Source organism: Symphalangus syndactylus, chromosome 11, assembly GCF_028878055.3.
Source record: "Symphalangus syndactylus isolate Jambi chromosome 11, NHGRI_mSymSyn1-v2.1_pri, whole genome shotgun sequence".
Taxonomy (NCBI): Eukaryota; Metazoa; Chordata; class Mammalia; order Primates; family Hylobatidae; genus Symphalangus; species Symphalangus syndactylus.
Window position 1 is genome coordinate 87,041,534 of NC_072433.2, and position 22,831 is coordinate 87,064,364.

At 37.1% G+C, this 22,831-nt stretch overlaps 1 pseudogene; it reads right to left on the reverse strand.

Annotated features, from left to right (window-relative positions):
- Positions 1-895: 895 nt before the first annotated feature.
- LOC129492678 (elongation factor 1-alpha 1-like) lies at positions 896-15,208 on the reverse strand (annotated as a pseudogene).
- Between the last annotated feature and the right edge of the window lie 7,623 nt (positions 15,209-22,831).

Here is a 22,831-nt window from a genome sequence, read left to right on the forward strand (position 1 = left end):
AAAAATGTATAAAGCATGTTATTATCACAGAAGTATAACTGGGGAAATTGTGCTCCTCTTATTTTGCATTAGTACATATAGAAACATATAAAGGGTGGGCTGAAACAGAATAATTTAAAGATCAGCCTTCTCAGAGCACAGGGCATCAAGTCTCCATTTGTAGCTGTAGGGACTCTGTGAAGCACATATCACAAAACTGCTCTTGACAGTGTGGACAGTGTGGATTTACTCCAACTGGCACTGGGATGGCCTCCCAAAGGGAGCATAGTGAAGGTTTACAAGGGCCCAAGTGCCCATCATCTGTCAGACACCCTTTCTCATCTCTGACTTGGGTTCATTTCACTTTATCTCTGGGACACAGACACCACGTCACCCATGACATCTGACAGAAACTACAACAGATTGAGAAAATAAAAATAAACCTTGAAAGCTCAACTTTTAAATCATGTTGTATTTCTTTGAAAAAGCTGTTATTTTATTAGAATGCGTCCTTTGTCTCAGACGTGCTGGCTTTTCTTTAAAAGTGAGTTACCATTCAATTCTTGACAAAGAAATGGGTAAATAATATTTCATTCATATTTCTCAAAATGAGTCGCTTTTTTCTCATTAAGCTTTGTTTTAATGGGTCTCAAAATTCTGCAATAGATTTTTTGTCAAGTTGTTTCTATTAAAAAGTATGGATTTTAAAAATACTTTTTAAAAATAACTAAAAATTGCCAAATGCAAAAATAAAATAGTTCACAAAACACTTTCCTTTCCTTCTGAAGGTTTTACGATGCATTGTTATCATCAGCCAGACTTATTGTTAAACTTAAATGATCAATTGAAAGAAATAGTTCTGAGACCATTCTTCCACCACTGATTAAGACTGGGATGGTAGGTAGAGGTATCATATTCATTTAGCCTTTTGAGTTGTCTGGACAGACTTAGTTACCTTGCCAGCTTCATAAGCTTTCTTGTCGACACGTTGATGACACCCAAGCAACTGTTTCATATGATGAACAGCAAAATGACCCAGAGGAGAATAGTTAGAGAAGGTCTCAACACACATGCGCTTGCCAGGAATCATATCAGTGATGGAAGCATCACCAAATTTCAAGAATTTAGAGCCATTTTCCAGCTTCTTACCAGAACAGTGCTCAGTCTTTTCCGTCAGTGCAGCAAACTTTCCAGCAATGTGAGCAGTGTGATAATTCAGTACAGGGGTGTAGCTAACAATGATTTAGCCTGGAAGGTTCCGAATAATCATCTGAACAGTGAAGCCAGATGCTTCCATTGGTGGGTCATATTTGCTGTCACCAGCAACATTGCCACAACGAACATGTTTGACAGGCACATTATTAAAACTGAAGCCCACATTGTTCTTAGGAAGAGCTTCACTCAAAGCTTCCTGGTACCTTCCAACAGACTTTACTTCAGTTATAACATTGACTCAAAGAAAGGTGACCACCATGCCAGTTTCAGAACACCAGACTCCACTTGGCCCGTAGGGACAGTACCAACATCATTTTGTAGACATCCTGGAGAGGCAGATGCAATGGCTTGTCAGCTGGGTGAGTTGGTGGTAGCTTGCAAACCAGACCTTCAAGCAGCATGGGTCCACTGGCATTGCTGTCTTTATCAATGACTTTCCATGCCTTGAACCAAAGCATGCAAGCACTTGGCTCACCATCCCAACCAAAAATTGGCACAAATGCTACTTTATGACGGTGGTAAGTCAATTTTCTTAATGTGAGGGCTGACTTCCTTAACAATTTATTCATATCTCTTCTGGTTGTAGGGTGGAATCTGTGGATTCTACTTTGTTAACACCAACAATTAGTTGTTTCATACCCAGTGTGTGAGCCAGAGAAGCATGCTCATGGGTTTTTCCCCTCTTGGAAAACATAGCTTGAAAATGACCAAGGCCAGGAGCAACAATCCGGACAAGCCAGCATGAGATATGCCTGCAATCAGATTTTTAATAAAGTATCTGTGTCTTGGGTCATCAATGATAGTCACATAATACCTGCTGATTTCAAATTTCCAGAGTGATACCAATGATGATACTACATTCATACTCAACAGTTTACTATATTCACATTCTCCAGTTTATTAAGACTGACCCAGGCATACTTGAAGGAGTTCTTTCTCATCTCAGTGGCCTCATTCTCAATATTTTCAATGGTTCTTTTGTTGATTCCACCACATTTATAGATAAGATGGCCAGTAGCAGTGTACTTGCCCAAATCTACATGTCCAATGACAATGATATTGATATGAGTCTTTTTGTTTCCCACTTTAGTTTTAGGGGTGGTTTTCATGATGTCTGTGTTCTGACAGCAAACCTCCTGCAAAAATAATGAGTTGTTTTGCTTTATCAGTCTGCTTGGGTGATCAAACTCTGTGGCTAAATGGGCAATCTTGTGTACGGCATACTTCTTTTAGTTAAATAGTATTTTATCTCTACATTATAGACATGGACTTTTAACTGTGTCAACATAAAAGGCAGGTGGATCACCTGAGGTCAGGAATTTGAGACCAGCCTGGCTAACATGGCGAAACCCCATCTCTACTAAAAATACAAAAACTCGCCAGACACAGTGGCACATGCCTTTAATCTCAGCTACTCAGGTGGCTGAGACAGGAGAATCACTTGACCCCGGGAAGCAGAGGATGCAGTGAGCCGAGATCCGCCACTGCACTCCAGCATGGGCGACAGAGCAAGACTCTGTATCGAAAAAAAAAAGAAAAAAATCCTTTGTTAACTTTTACCTGACTTAGTTTATGTTTGTTTTAATTTCATCTATACTACTGTTTCAGGGAAGGTCCTTTGCATACTGTTTTATACTGTGATAGGGATGACTATATCTTCAGCTTTTCAATACAAAAGCAAAATGTATAGAACTACAAAAATACATTTTTAAAAAATCATTATTTTGACTCCTGTTTCCCCAATACTTTCCATCATACTTGATTGTATAATACTTTCTATAAAATAGTACAAAACAGAGACTTCATTTCTCTTAAGACCTTTTTTTTTATGAAAAACATTTCTTGCACATTTTCCCCTTCTTGTACCTCCCATCATGACATTTTCTAAGCTTTCTTGCTTTTTGATGGTTTGCCTGTTAGACGTAGATGGGTATTTTGAAACGGATCTGTGGTGGTTTTCCTAGAGTATGATTTACAGCCTGTGAACAGTTTCCTATAATAGTCAACGTCTTGCTGTTAGTCATCCATTTGCATTGATTATTTTGCATTACATATGCAACACTTTAATTCTCTGTCTGGCATCTGATCTTTTTATAAACCACCCAAATTCTACTTTATTGTGATACTTGGAGTTAAGACCATGCAGAGCTGAAAACTTATTTCATAGTCTCTACTTGTTTATTACTTGTATAAATCCAAGTGATATTATTGTGTCTTAGTGAACTACATGCATCTAATTAATCAACCAACAACTCTGAGCACCGTATGGTATACAGATAAGTATAAAACAGTAAAAGAATGCGTTCAGCATTCTTGCAGTCTGAAGTGACAAGACATGAAAAAAAGGAATCAACAAAAGAAGTGGAAGAGAGCAAAACATTATAAATTGATCAAAGAGATGCAGAAATAAGTGCTAGGACTTGCAGAGAAGAACAGCTTCCCATGGAGAGAAATTGGACATGAGATTAGAGATGGAATGCAAAGAGAGATGATAAAGGAACATTAAAGAATAAATAGATTTATATTGGTAATTTGAGGAGATAGAACATGAGGAAGATGATCCTTAGGAGAGGAGAGTTGGAAGACTGTTAAAAAACACATGGATGCAAGGAGGAACTGGTACCATTCCTTCTGAAACTATTCCAATCAATGGAAAAAGAGGGAAGCCTCCCTAACACATTTTATGAGGCCAGCATCATCCTGATACCAAAGCCTGGCAGAGACACAACCAAAAAAGAGAATTTCAGACCAATATCCTTGATGAACATTGATGCAAAAATCCTCAATAAAATACTGGCAAACTGAATCCAGCAGCACATCAAAAAGCTTATCCACCATGATCAAGTGGGCTTCATCCCTGGGATGCAAGCCTGGTTCAACATATGCAAATCAATAAATGTAATGCAGCATATAAACAGAACCAAAGACAAAAACCACATGATTATCTCAATAGATGCAGAAAAGGCCTTTGACAAAATTCAACAACCCTTCATGCTAAAAACTCCCAAAAAATTAGGTATTGATGGGACGTATCTCAAAATAATAAGAGCTATCTATGACAGACCCACAGCCAATATCATACTGAATGGGCAAAAACTGGAAGCATTCCCTTTGAAAACTGGCACAAGACAGGGATGCCCTCTCCCACCATTCCTATTCAACATAGTGTTGGAAGTTCTCGCCAGGGCAATCAGGCAGGAGAAGGAAATAAAGGGTATTCAATTAGGAAAAGAGGAAGTCAAATTGTCCCTGTTTGCAGATGACATGATTGTATATCTAGAAAACCCCATTGTCTCAGCCCAAAATCTCCTTAAGCTGATAAGCAACTTCAGCAAAGTCTCAGCATACAAAATCAACGTACAAAATCACAAGCATTCTTGTACACCAATCACAGACAAACAGAGAGCCAAATCATGAGTGAACTCCCATTCACAATTGCTTCAAAGAGAATAAAATACCTAAGAATCCAACTTACAAGGGACGTGAAGGACCTCTTCAAGGAGAACTACAAACCACTGCTCAATGAAATAAAAGAGGATGCAAACAAATGGAAGAACATTCCATGCTCATGGGTTGGAAGAATCAATATTGTGAAAATGGCCATACTGTCCAAGGTAATTTATAGATTTAAGGCCATCCCCATCAAGCTACCAATGACTTTCTTCACAGAATTGGAAAAAACTACTTTAAAGTTCATATGGAACCAAAAAAGAGCCCGCATCGCCAAGTCAATCCTAAGCCAAAAGAACAAAGCTGGAGGCATCACACTACCTGACTTCAAACTATACTACAAGGCTATAGTAACCAAAACAGCATGGTACTGGTACCACAACAGAGACATAGATCAATGGAACAGAACAGAGTCCTCAGAAATAATGCCGCATATCTACAACTATCTGATCTTTGACAAACCTGAAAAACAAGCAATGGGAAAAGGATTCTCTATTTAATAAATAGTGCTGGGAAAACTGGCTAGCCATATGTAGAAAGCTGAAACCGGATCCCTTCCTTACACTTACACAAAAATTAATTCAAGATGGATTAAAAACTTACATGTTAGACCTAAAACCATAAAAACCCTAGAAGAAAACCTAGGCAATACCATTCAGGACATAGGCATGGGCAAGGACTTCATATCTAAAACACCAAAAGCAATGGCAACAAAAGCCAAAATTGACAAATGGGATCTAATTAAACTAAAGAGCTTCTGCACAGCAAAAGAAACTACCATCAGAGTGAACAGGCAACCTACAAAATGGGAGAAAATTTTCACAACCTACTCATCTAACAAAGGGCTAATATCCCGAATCTACAATGAACTCAAACAAATTTACAAGAAAAAAATCAAACAACCCCATCAAAAAGTGGGCAAAGGACATGAACAGACACTTCTCAAAAGAAGACATTGATGCAGCCAAAAAACACATGAAAAAATGCTCATCATCACTGGCCATCAGAGAAATGCAAATCAAAACCACAATGAGATACCATCTCACACCAGTTAGAATGGCCATCATTAAAAAGTCAGGAAACAACAGATGCTGGAGAGGATGTGGAGAAATAGGAACACTTTTACACTGTTGGTGGGACTGTAAACTAGTTCAACCATTGTGGAAGTCAGTGTGGTGATTCCTCAGGGATCTAGAACTAGAAATACCATTTGACCCAGCCATCCCATTACTGGGAATATACCCAAAGGACTATAAATCATGCTGCTATAAAGACACATGCACACATATGTTTATTGCGGCACTATTCACAATAGCAAAGACTTGGAACCAACCCAAATGTCCAACAACGATAGACTGGATTAAGAAAATGTGGCACATATACACTGTGGAATACTATGCAGCCATAAAAAATGATGAGTTCGTGTCCTTTGTAGGGACATGGATGAAACTGGAAACCATCATTCTCAGTAAACTATCACAAGGACAAAAAACCAAACACCGCATGTTCTCACCCATAGGTAGGAATTGAACAATGAGAACACATGGACACAGGAAGGGGAACATCACTCTCCGGGGACTGTTGTGGGGTGTGGGGAGGGGGGAGGGACAGCATTAGGAGATATACCTAATGCTAAATGACGAGTTAATGGGTGCAGCACACCAACATGGCACATGGATACATATGTAACAAACCTGCACATTGTGCACATGTACCCTAAAACTTAAAGTATAATAATAATTAAAATAAGCACAGGTATTTTATAGATGGTAAAAAAAAAAAAAAAAAGAAAATGGAATTTGTGGCCAGGCACGGTGGCTCACGCCTGTAATCCCAGCACTGTGAGAAGCCGAGGCGGGTGGATCACAAGGTCAGGATATCAAGATCATCCTGGCTAAGATGACAAAACCCCGTCTCTACCAAAAATACAAAGAATTAGTCGGGCGTGGTTGGGGCGGCGCCTGTAGTCCCAGCTACTCGGGAGGCTGAAGCAGGAGAATGGCATGAACCCGGGAGGCAGAGGTTGCAGTGTGCCGAGATTGCGCCACTGCACTCCAGCCTGGGTGACAGAGCGAGACTCCATCTAAAAAAAAAAAAAAAAAAAAAATAGGGATAGACAATTTTCCTGTTGGTAATAGTTTGTGTATATAGTGTATACTAAAACTGGAAGAAAAGGTTGTGTTTTGAACCTAACAGCATAATATACCATGTTCAGCAGCCTGAGTCTAATAGGTAGGTTGTATGAATCCCATATAATAAGTTATTATTTCAGCAAAACCAGTAAAGTACTATGCAACTGCTTCCTAATAATTAAGTTGGAAGAATAGACCATCTCATTTCAGTGTTTCAGCTGGCATATAGGGCATGAAACAGAGCGTTAGCTGTAGGAATAAAAAGAAAGGGATGGCTGAAAGAGAAGTTACACTGAAACAAAAGATTGGATAATTAAGGTAACCCTGAAATTGGTTTTGTCAAGAAAATTATGAATTCAGTTTTCAAAATGCCAACTTTTAGGTGAAAATGGAACATCTCAGTGTTTCTGTTTAGCTATTTTAGGTGGAGGGTCAGAATTCAGAGAGATTAAAAACAAGGGTCAAAAGTTTTAGAGATTAGCTTTGAGATTTGTATGAATTTTTGACACTGAAGCTCTGTTAACAATTACCAATTAAGTTTCCCGTAATGTTAAACCCTTTCATATATGTTTGTGTTGAACAAATACAATTTTCCTGGCCAAAGGCTACGTTCTAAAATCTTTCCCCCATTCCACCTCCTGGGAAATATATACTATACTTCATAAATTTAAAACATCACTACAAAATCAACTCCTAGTACCTATCCTACTGATATTGGAATAGCAGTGAATTTCCATTTGTAGTGGCACGTTCCTCCTATATGGTAGAGATAAGTTTTCTTTTTCAGAACAGTTACTACTATATCACCAATAATTTATGTACTTTATGTTTTCTTCCATTGATTCTTATGAAGTAATTTTCGTAAGTACCTTGTTATTTACACATGATACCTGACCAAGACAAGTATTTTAGCCTCTCATTTCAGTTATTGCTAAATACCCTATTATTCTATAGTTAACCCTTAGAGAAGTAGGTACGCCATTTACTTATAGTAAAACCACTTTTGAAATAGTAAGGTAAATATACAATGGGCCAGGTCTCATTTAAATGTAGAATTTTAGAAAGCTAAAGTGCTACAGGAAATTGGTTATTTGGCATTCCAGTGCCTGGTAAGTTATAACATTTATTAGTATTATTAACACCTAGTATTAATAATACCATATATATTTCAAAACTGTGCATAATATTTATTTTACTTAAGAAGATCAAATTCAAAGTATTTTATATGCTATTGTAGAGTAGGGAGACCTTTGTTTTATTACCATTATCCTTAAAATTAATAGCCCCATTTTTGGTATTACAGATCCTGGCATGACTGAGCCCATGCCAGTCTGTTAGAACAATAAATTGAAAATGCGTGCAAATCCTTTATTATTTCTGCCTTAGAGAGTTGAAGTCTATTTTTTTCTTCCTTTGAAAGAAGGCAAGTCCTGTGACCTGATTTAACCAATAGAATGTGGTAAAGTGACCTTGGATAAATGCTCACATTACATGTTGAAAGATCTGGAGCTTCCGCCTTTAACTACTTTACATGCTCTGTCTTAGAAGCCAGCCACCTTGTAAGATGTCTGACTACTTTGAGAACACCATGCTGTGAAGAGGCCAATTATCTACATGACCCTATATAAGTCACTTAGCATGGTAATTTAAAAATAGGGAAAATAATATCCTCTTTACCTACTTGATACTCTGAAGATTCCCTAATATGAGTATATTGTAGATGAGTATATATTACTTTTCAGTATATACTTTTGTGAATATATATTTAAAAATAAAACTTGCTCTGCAACGTCTTTGACCTTGAGAAACTGAGAGTTTAATGTATTTTTGAATATTCTAGGCATCCTATATTTTAGGATATTTACATAGGATATGTGAACTTGAATAATAAATATTTGCACAGTCTAATATGCAAAGGTAGCTCATCTCTGGCGAAGGCTATATTGGCATATGTAGCACTGAGTCTATATTAACATTCTGTAAATAACAAAAAACAACTTGAGTTTAAGTAGAAAAACTCTTATTTTGAGGATTCAAAAATCAATGGGCCAAAATATACCCAGGGCTCAAAAATCAATTGAAATAAGAAATAGAAATACATCAGTAACTCAAGATAATCTTATTTATGGTTCTCAATGTTTAGCTACATCACTATTCTTTGGCTGTAACCTGTATTATGTTCTGCAACTTTGTTCAAGTACTGTAGACACATTGCTCTATAAGGCATACATCGTAAAGTTGCTCTTTTGAAGGGACCAGCACAAATTAAACTGTAATCTTTTAGAAACTAATCATCTAATACCAATTTTAAATCATGGGAAATGGATTATTGTCTTTGGTAAGGTCGCCACTTGTGCAGTCATTTGTGGCCATGGGAACAGAACTTATTGTACTGACACCTCCACTGAAGTTACAATCATATGAATTAGGGAATAGACATGGATTTCATAGGAAAAATAATGTTATTATTGGCTTAAGCTGGGCAGTAAACCTAGAGGGGTCTCCTACTGGTTGCTATTAGTGGAGATAGAAAACTCATCTTAATTTGTCTGGTCTCAGGACAAATTTCCTTTTGACTATCATTTTTCTGATAATATTTCTGATGCCATCCTCCTTTATCGTCATGGTTTTATTCAGAGGGAAGTGACCTATTTGATTTGTAGCTGAGAAAGCATGTCATTAAATAACATCCTTGGGCTCATTCTATTTTTCTGCCTTATCCCAAAATAAAAAAGAAAGGTCTCCTAAAGGAGAAATAAAGAAAATGCTGATACATAGCAAATGATACTTTAGATTTGCCTACAAGGACAATCCTCTTACTACAAAATAAGTGACTATAAAGTATTGGAGAACTTTGGGAAAAAAATAAAACAACTATCTAAGTATTGTGAATGCTGTAATGTAATTTATTAAGTTTGTTCCAAAACACAAAAAATTACTAGATCATCTTCCATTGAAGCTGCTTCGTTATCATTATCAGCATTTGTAACTTCAACAAAAGCAATACTTCTAAATTAGAAATATATTAGATTCTTGAAATTATGTTAAAAATTAAGACTTGTTATAAGAGACATTTATTTTGAACTTCCAATGCGTTTATATTATCATTAAAACAGAAAATATGTAAAAAGTTTAAGTGAAAAATGAAAGATTTAAATATAAGGTGAAATTTCAAAGATTATGATGTTTTTACTAGACAACAAATAGAAACTATACTTTAATTGTTTTTATTTTAGTCATTCTCATACTCCCCCACCTTTTGTATGCACTTGAAAGAGATGTATGAAATTGAAGAGAATAACAGTAGACAACAAAAAGAACACAAAAATATCACTTACGTAGATTTTAGTTATAAGCAGGAGCTAAAAAAAAAAACTCCATAAATTTGAAAGCCATCTTATGGAAATAGCCAGTAGGATTTTATCAATAAGCATACTGATGTCTATTTGTACTCCATAATTTATAAGCACATCGAGATATCCAAGGCATGAAAAACACAATTCAAACACACAAGCACAAAACCAAACAAGCAAAGAGCATATACATGAATATATTTGGAATATAAAGCGTTAGAATTAAGCTTAAAATTGAGGATAGCACTGATTGTAGTGATCATCATATCTAATAAGCAACTAGTTCATTAATCTTAAGAAAAGGCTTCATTTATATATTTGATAAGATAATAACTTACAAATCACATGCTTCAGTGAAGACAGTGGAACAGATAAGTTCTAATTAAAAACCGTTTTATAAGCCACATGGTATCACATAAGTTCATTTTATTAGGCTATTGCCACAGCTATCAAAATATCAAAATAAATGATTAATAAGGCAAACAATACTAGTTTATTATTTAACCAAGATTTACTCAGCACCTAATACTTGTAAGTCAACGGATAGGTCCTGGTAAATAATTAAAGAGATGAAAAACACACCATATCTAAGAAACACTCTAAAGCATTAAAATAATAAATGTACTCACTACACAAGATTAGAAAAGGCTAGCAAATAATTGCTAAAGTACTTAATCAAAAGTTCAGCAGGCTCTATGTGCTAATTGAGAAGATGCAGTTGGGAGAGTGAAACTCTCATGATTGATTAGGGGAACATATTTGGTTGTCTCTAGTTGGTCCTAAATTGGAAGCTGGGACAAAAATGGGGGAAATTGTTAGTCATTGTTTAAGCAGTGACTGTTTTGGGATGATTGCTACCGGGTTTGTGGCTTGGCTTCCTGGATTGTTTGCTGCAGATTCTGGGTCAGCTGTATTTCTATCTATGATATGTCAAGTCTCTCATTACTTAGGCAAAAAAAAAAATCGTGTGTGTGTGTGTGTATACACATGCATAGTTATAATAAATATCCATAATTATTAACTTTAACATTATAGATAATGCCAGTTATTTATAGGGTAAGTTGTTGGATTTTCAGGGATGGATACCTTCTTTGTGTGAAGGAAAAGAAATTAATAAAAATTATTATTGAGCATATTAAAAACTGAGTATATTCAGGTCACTAGGATTTATAAGCAAAGGGGTACAAATCCTGTAAAAAAAAGTGATAGAATCATGAAATCATTTGTATTATTTTGACCAAAGAATTAAGGCAATTCAATATGTGAGGAGAGATTTTCTATAATTTTTTTTCATTTTAAATTTTCTTGGGTATATAATAGGTGTATATATTTATAGGGTACATGAGATGTTTTGATATAGGTATGCAATGCATAATAATCACATCAGGAAAAATGAGGTATTCATTTGAAAAGAGAAATTCAATTACTGCAATACTAGAACTAAAGATGTAAGTAAATGTAGAACATGCTCATTACTCTCTGCCCCACCTTACAATAATGAAAGGTAAATGACGTAAGCCAGAATATATAGTTGAATCCACTTTTCATCTAACTCTTTGTGAAAGCTCTGGAGAAGATTTTGGGAAACTGTAGAGATACAGACAAATTAGTGAGGTCATAAATTAATTTGAGTTAAGGGTATAACAATTACTTTTAGTCTTTATGTTGGTGAGAGTTTCTGATTTTGAGAATCTAGACTTTCTTCCATATTCTCTGGCCAAGTTAATGTAGAGATGACTGCATATGGGCATTGGGTTTTCCTGTTTATTTATTGGCATCTATGTCTAAAACCAAACAAACAAATATCCTTGAACTGAGAAACTGAAGCAGCTCATCCTCCTTGTTTACTTTGCAAGTTCATCTGGGATTGCTAAATTTATGTAGTCAGTTACCTAGATTACCTTTGTTACCCTTATTACCACCAAGCTTCAGTACAAACAGGTTTGTGGCAGTAAAGCAAAATCAGTTTTTACTGTCAAATTTTCCTTAAATCTCTATAATATTATCTACTTTTATTATCAATATTCACAAGTGAATACTCTATAGGAATTGAGAAGCCCCACTATCATGATATCTAAGACATAATCCCTGTACTCACTGAGTATGTGTTTATTATGGCAAAGCAGACATGTGCACAGATAATTCTAATTAAAGCTTAACAGTTAGTAACCTCATAGATGTACCATAAAATCATATAAGTTTTCAGAGTGGGCAGTGTGTGTTTGCATTTGAAGTAAATGATTTATTGGATCAAAGTGGCTTTATGTTGAGGATAAGATTGAAATGGATGTTCAAGGAGAGGATAAATCGATTTTGTAGAATATCAGAGAAGGAGCTTAGAGAAATATTTTTTTAGAAGGAAATCATATGACCAAAAACATAGAACCTAGAAACTTGTTTGGAAGGAATATAGATATCTCTGGGGAACAATGATAATACAGCTTAGAAGCTAAAGAAAAGTAAAACATTATTTTGGAACTATTACGTTTGGAACTATTGCAGGAAATTGGGTTTACAAAACATTGCTGTGTATGAGATATTTATATGATGCCTATCCTCTACCAGCCTAAAGCTTAACTTGTGGGATGATAAAATAAGTAAACAGAAAACAATCCAATTGACAGGATAGCATACATGTTATATGTAACATACACTTCAGTGATTAAATCCATACTTTTGCTGTAACAAAACTATTGGAAATTAATACTTTCCTGTGTTAGATTTTAAATAAGATTAAGAAATCCTGTTTCTCCAGTATAATTTTATACATTTGATTGATTCAAATTCTGCTTAAATATTTTTATTGTTTTACAATTTGGCTGGCAAAAATAAGAAAAGTTTCAAATTTTTGATGACAGTAATTTTCTAGGCTTCATGCACTGTTTTACCCTTAAAAGACACACAGTGAAAAGTACTTCCTGCTGTCATGGCAAGGATATCTAGAATTATTTTGCTAGGTTTTTCTTCTGGGGGAGACAGTTTAACAATCATTATCAAAACAAAATATAATTACTAATAATGTTTTTTTTTTGAAATTTGAGATATATAGTAGCCAAATGAGCTAATGGGAAGCTTCTATTCAACTTGTAATTTGCCTTTCTCATTTTATGACAAAATATCACTGGAAAGATAATTAAAAGCAAATATTATATTTTTACATTTTTATATTTTAGATAAAAAATAAATATTTTAAACCTTCTCAATGGAACTTAAAAATAAATTAGTCATAGCTGTCCAAAAGCATACACTAAGATTACTACTTTTGGTCTGGAGTGTATTACAGGACACAATGATTTTTTAAATTAAAGGCTGTCTAGATTATTCTTTATTAACATTTAAGGCCACATCCAAACTATTAAGGAAAAAACGCTAATGTTTTGACTAACAAGTATCAGTTTCTTGTCTTTCACCAGCTCAGAGTGGTTTAATCTTCTTTCATAAACCCTAGTCTACCTGTTTTTCATTTTTTTTTTTTTTTTTTTTCGAGACAGAGTCTGGCTTTGTCTCCCAGGCTGGAGTGCAGTGGCGTGATCTTGGCTCACTGCAAGCTCCGCCTCCTGGGTTCACACCATTCTCCTGCCTCAGCCTCCGGAGTAGCTGGGACTACAGCCACCCGCCACCATGCCTGGGTAATTTTTTTGTATTTTTAGTAGAGACGGGGTTTCACTGTGTTAGCCAGGATGATCTCGATCTCCTGACCTCGTGATCCACCTGCCTCGGCCTCCCAAAGTGCTGGGATTACAGGCGAGAGCCACCGCGCCCGGCATCTTTCATGTTTTTAAACCATACACATAACTCTCCGTAATTCATGTGTAATGGCTAATATTTCGTTTAAAAAATGTTAAACATTTGTTTATCTTGCAAGAGAGCTTCATTTTCCATTAGACATGCATTAAGGTGGAAGTAGTACAGTTAAGAACATCAGCAGTTCATAGGGTGCAATTTCAGTGGTTCAAGAATTCTCTCAAAGTAAATATGCAGACAGGGTCAACTCATTTGAGGCTTTCTCCTTTCTTTATTTATACCACCAATTAAGCTTTCTAATATCTACTGTCCTTTCTCCTAAGGCCACCTGCTCTGGAACTTTTAAGATAAAAAATAAACTTCTTTGGTAAAAGATCATTTTCTCCTAATGTAAGAATAGAGAGAAACTTGGCTTGGTTGTATCCAATACCTGATTCTCTTTTTGTTTTATCATTGTTTTGTATCACATCAAATTATACTTTGCAACTCAATTGTCTCCATAACAAAATCTCTATTTGTTTATCAGAGGGGAAAATTCACACAATTAAATATATATATTTAATTATATTTTTATTAATTATGTGTGGAAGCTTTGTTCTTTTGCTCTTCACAATAAATCTTGCTGCTGCTTGCTCTTTGGGTCCATGCCATCTTTAAGAGCTGTAATACTCACCACAAAGGTCCACAGCTCCATTCCTGAAGTCAGCGAGACACGAACCCACCGGAAGGAACCAACTCCGGACACACTATCAAGATTTTGGAATTGGTAAGAAAAAAGTACATAGAATGAAAAAAACAAAAGATATTTATTTTTGCTGAATATTCTTCTTTTGATATATGCTGACCATGGGATATAAGGAATTACAAGATAATTCACTGTCCCTTAGGTTCCCATTACAGATATACATATATACATATACACACATATATACATACACAGACATACCATTAATTCACACACTATAGATATTTAATTATATATGTAATATATATATTTAATTATGTGAATTAATGGTATATATATGTATCTATATTTAATTGTGTGAATTAATGGTGTGTATATATATGCATATATATACCTGTAATGGGAACCTAAGGAACAGTGAATTATCTTATAATTCCTTATATCCCATGGTCAGCAGATACCAAAACAAGAATATTCAGTAAAAATAAATAGCTTTTGCTTTTTCATTCTATATACTTTTTTCTTACCAGTACCAAAATCTTGATAGTGTGTCTGGAGTTGGTTCCTTCTAGTGGGTTTGTGGTCTCACTGACTTCAAGAATGGGGCCGTGGACCTTCACGGTGAGTATTACAGCTCTTAAAGATGGCATGGACCCAAAGAGCGAGCAGCAGCAAGATTTATTGTGAAAAGTGAAAGAACAAAACTTCCACAGTGTGGAAGGGGACCCTAGTGGGTCGCCACTGCTGGCTGGGGTGGCCAGCTTTTATTCCCTTATTTGTCCCCACCCATGTCCTGCTGATTGGTCCATTTTACAGAGCGCTGATTGTCCCATTTTGCAGGGTGCTGATTGGTCCATTTTACAAACCTCTATGTAGCCACAGAGCACTGGTTGGTGCATTTTACAAACCTCTAGCTAGTTACAGAGTGCTGATTGGTGCATTTTACAATCCTTGCTACAGAGTGCTGACTGAAGCGTTTTACAATCCTCTTGTAAGACAGAAAAGTTCTCCAAGTCCCCACTCGACCCAGGAAGTCCAGCTGGCTTCACCTCTCAATCCTCCCTCTAAACAGGACACCTCAACTGCTGTCGGGTATTGGGTGATGACCGCTCTAGCTACTTCCTGCTGAATAGGGGCAAAGAAGGGACCCTGCAGTGGTAGTGTCTTCCAGAGGGGAGCTCTTTAGGCCAAAGGGCCAGTGGCTCAATCCAGGGGTCCTTGGTAGAAGTTGTTAGTTGAGTTCATTTGGAGTTCCATTTGTAAGACCATCTGTAGCTTGATGGCCTCCATCCTGGAGGAAACAAATTTGACAAGGAGGTTAGAAACACAGGGTCCAAAGGTGAGTAATAGCAAGCTGGCTGTCATGGGACCTAGAAAGGGGAGAAGCCATGTCACCCAACTCCAGAGGTTGGTATAAGAGTTTGAAAGACGTCTGATTTCAGAAGCATTTTCTTGTAAATGCTGGGCAGCATCTCGTACTATCCCTGACTGGTTAGTGTAAAGTTTGAAAGGTGTTTTCTGATTTCAGAAGCCTTTTCCTGTAAACACCGGGTGGAATCTCATACTATCCTTGACTGGTTGGTGTAAAAACAATACTCTTCCCCTAAGAAGGTGCAAAGTCCTCCTTTCTCAGCAGTGAGGAGGTCTAGGCCTCAGCACTTTTGGAGAGTCACTGTTGCCAAAGAGTCTCTATGGGGTTGTAGAGTAAGAATAGATTTTATTTTTTTGCAAACTGTCTGAGAAATCCTTGAGAGTGTGTGGTAGTAGGACAATGATGTAGATAAACCCACTATTCTGGTTCCTGTAGCAATGGCCATTCCTAACCTTGTAAGTAGGGATATTAGTTGTATGGCCCTGCGCTGATGAACTTGAGCTTTGAGGGGCACTGATAGGGTCTGATTTCCACAAGATTAGAAGTTAGGATAATACATGTTACACTGTTAACTTTTAGCAAACTTTACTTTTGTTGAAAACCTTGTAAGTTTGGGATTTCAATTATTCTTTCCTGTTAATAAGATCTCGTTCAGTCCATATTAACTTAGAATTGGTATAGATGGCTCCTTCCTGATTCTGTAAGTACTTTAAGGTTTGGCTGAGTGCAAACAGCTCGCACATTTGAGCAGAGCAATTATTAGGCAATTTTCCTAACTCTGCTTCTACAAGAGTTTCCTCATCACTTACTGAATACCCATTGTGCCTTTTTCCCTTAATCAGCCGGGAAGAACCATCTATCTTCTTGTCCTGAGGGAGTTCCTCCTAGGTCTGGTTGGACCTTTGTGTGGTAATTAATTAAGATTTAGATTCCCTGTTAGGAAACTTGCTGGATTAAGGATTTTTGATAGGAAGGCTACGGGTTGTCAGTGGCCTCAGTGCTTTCAGGCTATGCCCTTGTTTACACTGACTACAAGGTGGTATTGGAGTGTTACAGGGTTATGGAGAAGACCTTCAATTATCAATTATAGGTTTTAAATTTACCCTGACTTTTAAAGGGATAGGGCACACTGTTTTTACTTTACTACTTTTATCTCTCTCTCTTTCTCTCTTTCCTCCTCTGACTTTCTGTCTCTCTGTCTCTTCCTCTCTCTCTCTCTCTCTGACTCCCTTTTTACTCTCTGTCTCTTCCTCTTTCTCTTTCCTTCTCTCTTTGACTTTGTCTTTCCTCTGTCTCTCTTCTTCACTCTTTGACTTTCTGTCTCCCCCCCACCCCGCCCCTTTCTGCTCTGCTGTCATTCCCTGCCCCTGCCAACCCCTTATGCTGCTGTTATCCCCTCTCTTTCCCCTTTTTGATGGCTTCAGCACTGTAAGACTGCCACCTTCTTGGGTTTTTGCACTGTGTGCAATAACTCCATGATTCCCTGTGGTATTTAATGGGGGTTCCCCCAGAGGTTAGGAATTCCCTTTCTTTCCATATTGCAGCATGGGCATATAGGATTAGATAAGCATACTTGCCATCTGTATACACATTTATTCTTTTTCCCTTTCCCAGTTCTAAGGCTTGGGTAAGTGCCACTATTTCTGCTAACTGGACACTGGTCCCTGAGGGAAGAGGCTTACTTTCAAGTACTGTTACATCACTAACTAAGGCATAACCTGCCCTTCATATCCCATTTTCCACAAATGCACTTCCATTGGTATATAGGTTAAGGTCAGGATTAGCTAAGAAGACTTCTAAGAGATCCTCTCGGGTGGCATATGTCTGGAATATAATTTGTTGGCAGTTATGCTCTATTGGTTCCCCATCCTCTGGGAGAAAAGTGGCAGGGTTGAGGGCCGCACACATGCGTTTTTGAAGCACTGGTCCCTCAAGGAGTAGCACCTGATATCTAAACAGGTGGTTGTCTGATAGCCATAAACTTCCTTTGTCATCTAGTATGCCATTTACACCAGGAGTAGTCCAGAGAGTGAGATCCTTTCCTTGTATTATTTTGATAGCCTATGATACTAAGATGGCCACTGCCGCAACTACCCATAAACAGTGAGGCCAGCCTTTTGCTACAATATCAATTTCCTTACTTAGGTATGCCACTGCTTGTGGGGTTGTCCCATGAGTCTGAGTAAGGACTTCAAGACCTATTAACACTCTCTCTGTGACTTATAAAGAGAAGTTTTGTCCTGTGGGAAGCCTTAAGGCTGGAGCTTGTATTAGGGCCTGCTTTAAGGTTTTGAAGCTTGTTTCTGCTGGTTCCCATTCTACTAGATGAGTATTTGCCCTCTAGGTCTCCTTAATTAGAGGATATAGGGGCCTGGCTATCTTGCTGTATCTGGAGATCCGTAGTCAGCAAAAGCCGGTGATTCCAAGGAACACCCACAACTGCTTTAATGTCTTAGGGTGAGGATAAGCCCGTATAGGCTGTATTTGTTCCTTGCTGAGGGCCTTGGTTCCTCTGGCTAAGATTAGGTCTAGATATTTAACTTGTTGTAGACAGAGCTGGGCCTTCAATTTAGACGCTTTGTACCCTTGATTAGCTAGAAAGTTCAAGAGATTTAGAGTAGCCTGCTGGCATGAGGCTTCCAAATTGGTAGCCAAAAGTAAATCATTCACATACTGAAGGACCAGAGTGCCTGGACTTGAGAAGTGGCCTAGATCTTGGGCTAGTGCCTGACCAAACAGATGAGGGCTACCCCTAAAACCTTGAGGCAAGACCGTCCATGTAAGTTGGGACATGTGGTCTGTGGGATCCTCAAAGGCAAAGAGAAACTGGGAGTCAGAGTGCAGCAGAATGCAGAAGAAGACATCCTTGAGGCCCAGAATCATGAACCATTCTGCTTCCTCTGGTATTTGAGAGAGCAGGGTATAGGGGTTGGGTACAACTGGATATAGAGGAATTACTCCCTCATTGATGAGTCTAAGATCTTGCACTAGTCTCCACTGACTGTTCGGTTTTTGTGCTCCTAGAATTGGGGTTTTGCAGGGACTGCTGCATTTTCTTACTAAGCCTTGAGCTTTTAAGCATCTACCAATATCCTGTAATCCTTTATAAGCTTCAGGTCTTAAGGGATATTGCCTTTGATAAGGAAAAGTGGTGGGGTCTTTTAAATGATTTGGACTGGCCGGGCACTTTCATATTCAAATACGTCACTACACATTTCCCCTTTCTTTCTTAAATTATCATATTATTTTTTACCCTCTCAGTTCACTGCAACCTCCGCCTCCCGGGTTCAAGTGATCCTCACCCGTTAGCCTCTCCAGTAGCTGGGACTACAGGCAAGTGGCACCATGCCCAGCTATTTTTTTTCTTTTTTCTTTTTTTTTTTTTTGAGACAGTCTTGTTCTGTTACCAAGGCTGGAGTGCAGTGGTGTGATCTCAACTTACTGCAACCTCTGCCTCCCGGGTATAATCCCAGCATTTTGGGAGTCTGACACAGGTGGATCACTTGAGGTCAGAAGTTCGACCCCCCGGTTCCACCATGTTGTCCATGATGGTCTCGAACTCCTGACCTCAAGTGATCCACCTGCCTCAGCCTCCCAAAGTGCTGGGATTACAGGTGTGAGCCACCATGCCAAGCCTCAGCCTTTTAATGAGTCGTAGATCACTCCTTAAAACCCTCATCATCCCTGCACTCACAAAGCCACTGGTCCAAACAATCATTAGGCCACAAATGAGTTGCCATAGTAACCTCCTAACTGATCTTGTTTCCCCTTTCCTTCAGTCATTCTCATCATAAAGCCAAAGTGTTTCTCTGTAGGCATATGCCACTCCTCTGGTAAAATCAGTTCAAAGACTTTTTATGTCACTCATAGTAAAATTCCAAACCCTTAGAAATACTTAAAATATTTTGAGATCTAATATCTCTTAATCATTCTCGCTCAATCCTTTCAAATACCTCTCCACACTTCTTCCTTTTTGGCTACACTATCTTCCTTGCTATTCCTAAACATCTCAAACATGTTTTCTGTAAACATTAAACATGTTTAATCTGAGATTTTGCCTGGTTGTTCTCCCTAAGATGCACTTCCCAAAATATTTTCCTTGTTATATCTCTTATCTACTTTAGATCTGTATTAAAACATCATCTTTGAAGGAAGTCTTGCTCTAACTATTCACCCTAAATTTGCACTTCCTCCCAACCACACCTTCTATTCCCTTTCCCTGCTTTTTAAAAAATAACACCAATGTATTTTTTTTTTTTTTTAGACAGAGTCTCGCTCTGTCGCCCTGGCTGGAATGCCGTGGTGCAATCTTGGCTCACTGCAAGCTCCGCCTCCTGGGTTCAGGCCATTCTCCTGCCTCAGCCTCCCGACTAGCTGGGACCACAGGCGCCTGCCACCACGCCCGGCTAATTTTTTGTATTTTTTTTTTTTTTTTTTTCGTAGAGGCGGGGTTTCACTGTGTTAGCCAGGATGTTCTCAATCTCCTGACCTCGTGATCCGCCCACCTCGGCCTCCCAAAGTGCTGGGATTACAGGCGTGGGCCACCGCGCCCAGCCAGTAACACCAATCTTTAAATAACATTTTGTATTTTGATAATTTGTTATGCTCATTTTCTGACTCCTCTCTACTTACCGTGACCATAATTTAACATTCATGAGGGTGGACACTTTATGTTTTTTAAGTTTTACAATTCATATATATTGTTTGAATTAATCAATACTTATTCCAAGTGGTTATTTTAAAAATAGAGGAGATAATATATATAATCTGAGTAAATTTGGTGAATAGTAGAATCTTAATAAATGCTTTCTATTATCAAGGAGAGTCTTTGAAACCTCAATGATATGATCATATATTAAGATATGGAGGTGGGCATCTGTATTGATTTAGAGAAGGAGGTTCACTAATTTCCATTTCAGTACTCAAGGAACATTTGAATGGGAGAGTGAATAGTAGACTTGTCTATCTTCCTGCTTATAAAAACAGAAGGTAATTTTTTATTTAACTTAAGAAGCTAGAGGTTGCTACTTGAATTGCATATTTAGATGGGGATTTTCCTAATCAAAGTTTTTATTCCCATTGAATTAAATATTGCAATATATGTCATTTTATTTTGGTTTTGTAAATAGTAAATTTTATAACACAAGGTTAATACTGAAATTTATTCATAATCTTTATTATATAATAACAGTGACAATGGTGAAAAATCTTTGTGGTCAAAAATACTGTACAATTAATTAAATATTTAAATAAAATTGTCAGTTTAAAAGAAAAACTAATATCATCTGATTTTCACTAAAACAGCCCTTCTTATAAAGATTATTCAAAGCTGTTATCTATCAGTTTGGGTATATATTTAGTTTTATAAAATTGCAAAAAAAAAAAGTAAAACTTTAAAAATTAACACTCCATATCTTTATACCAATTAATGGTCATAAAAGCTGAAAAATGATGTGTAACAACTCATCAAGTACTGGGTTTAATGAATTAAAAGGCCTTTGAATGGTCCTAAATTATCTCTCTGAAAAATTAAAATATTTAATTTAAATATGTGATTATAAAGTGATTGTATATTGCCTTTAAATCTTTTTTGCTTAGTGATATTTGAAGTATTGCTATTGTAAACCAAAAATAAAATTCTACGCCCCTCAACCATCTGAATGGACACCTCCTCTCCAGCAAGGACATTCCAAAGTTAACCTGAAAAAGTAGTTCAGGCCGTGATGGGAAGAGGGAACTGGACATGCCTCATTATTCTCTCTTCCCTGTTGGAATTACTGATAGAACAGGCTCTTTAAGTCGGATAAGAAACATTTATAGTCTATCATCTCTGAAGCCTTCCACTTGAAGGCTTTATCTACATGATAAAACCTTGGTCTTCACAACCCCTTTTCATAACCCAGACATTCCCTTATTTAGATAATAACCCTTTCAACCAGTTGCCAATCAGAAAATCTTTAAATCTACCTATGATCTGAAAGACCCTGCTTTGAGTTGTCCCACTTTTCTGGACCAAACCAATGTATATCTTACATGTATTGATTGATGTCTTATATCTCCCTAAAATGTTTAACATCAAGCTGTAACCTAGCCAACTTGGTCAGGCAGATGGGGTCAGGAACTCCTGAGGCTGTCACAGGCATGTCCCTAAATTTGGCAAAATAAATTTTCTAAATTGATTGAGACCTGTCTCAGAGAGTTTTGCTTTACACCATAAACCAAAAAAAAATAATAATTTATTAAAATATTAATATCTTATAAAAATTGTTGATTATGTTATTTTCTTTTAAACTTTTTCTTTTTCTTTTTTTCTTTTTTTTGAGAGGGAATTTTGCTCTTATTGCCCAGGCTGGAGTGCAATGGCACAATTCCAGGTCACTGCAAGCTCTTCCTCTTGAGTTCAAGCGATTTTCTTGCCTCAGCCTCCCAAGTAGCTGGGATTACAGGCATGCACCACCACTCCTGGCTAATTTTGTATTTTTAGTAGAGACAGGCTTTCTCCATGTTGGTCAGGCTGGTCTTGAACTCCCAACCTCAGGTGACCTGCCCACCTTGGCCTCCCAAAGTGCTAGGATTACAGGTGTGAGCCACCATGCCCAGTGGTCTTTTAAATGTTTTGATACTTAAACTCTGAGTCAACTCTTTTAATCACCTTCAGGTTAGAAATTTGTCTCAATTCTCACAGCATGTAATCTGAGATCTAGTACATTTAAATGCTTAGGAACTTTATTTGATATAATTTCTCATAGTTTGAAAAAAGACCTCTTTAATGTGGTCAACATACAATTCTAATATCACTATAATATATGTATATACAATTTATTATTCTCAATCTGTTTAACAAAATATACAAAGATCAAAAATTATTTGCAGAATAAGTAAATATTTGCAGATTAGAAAA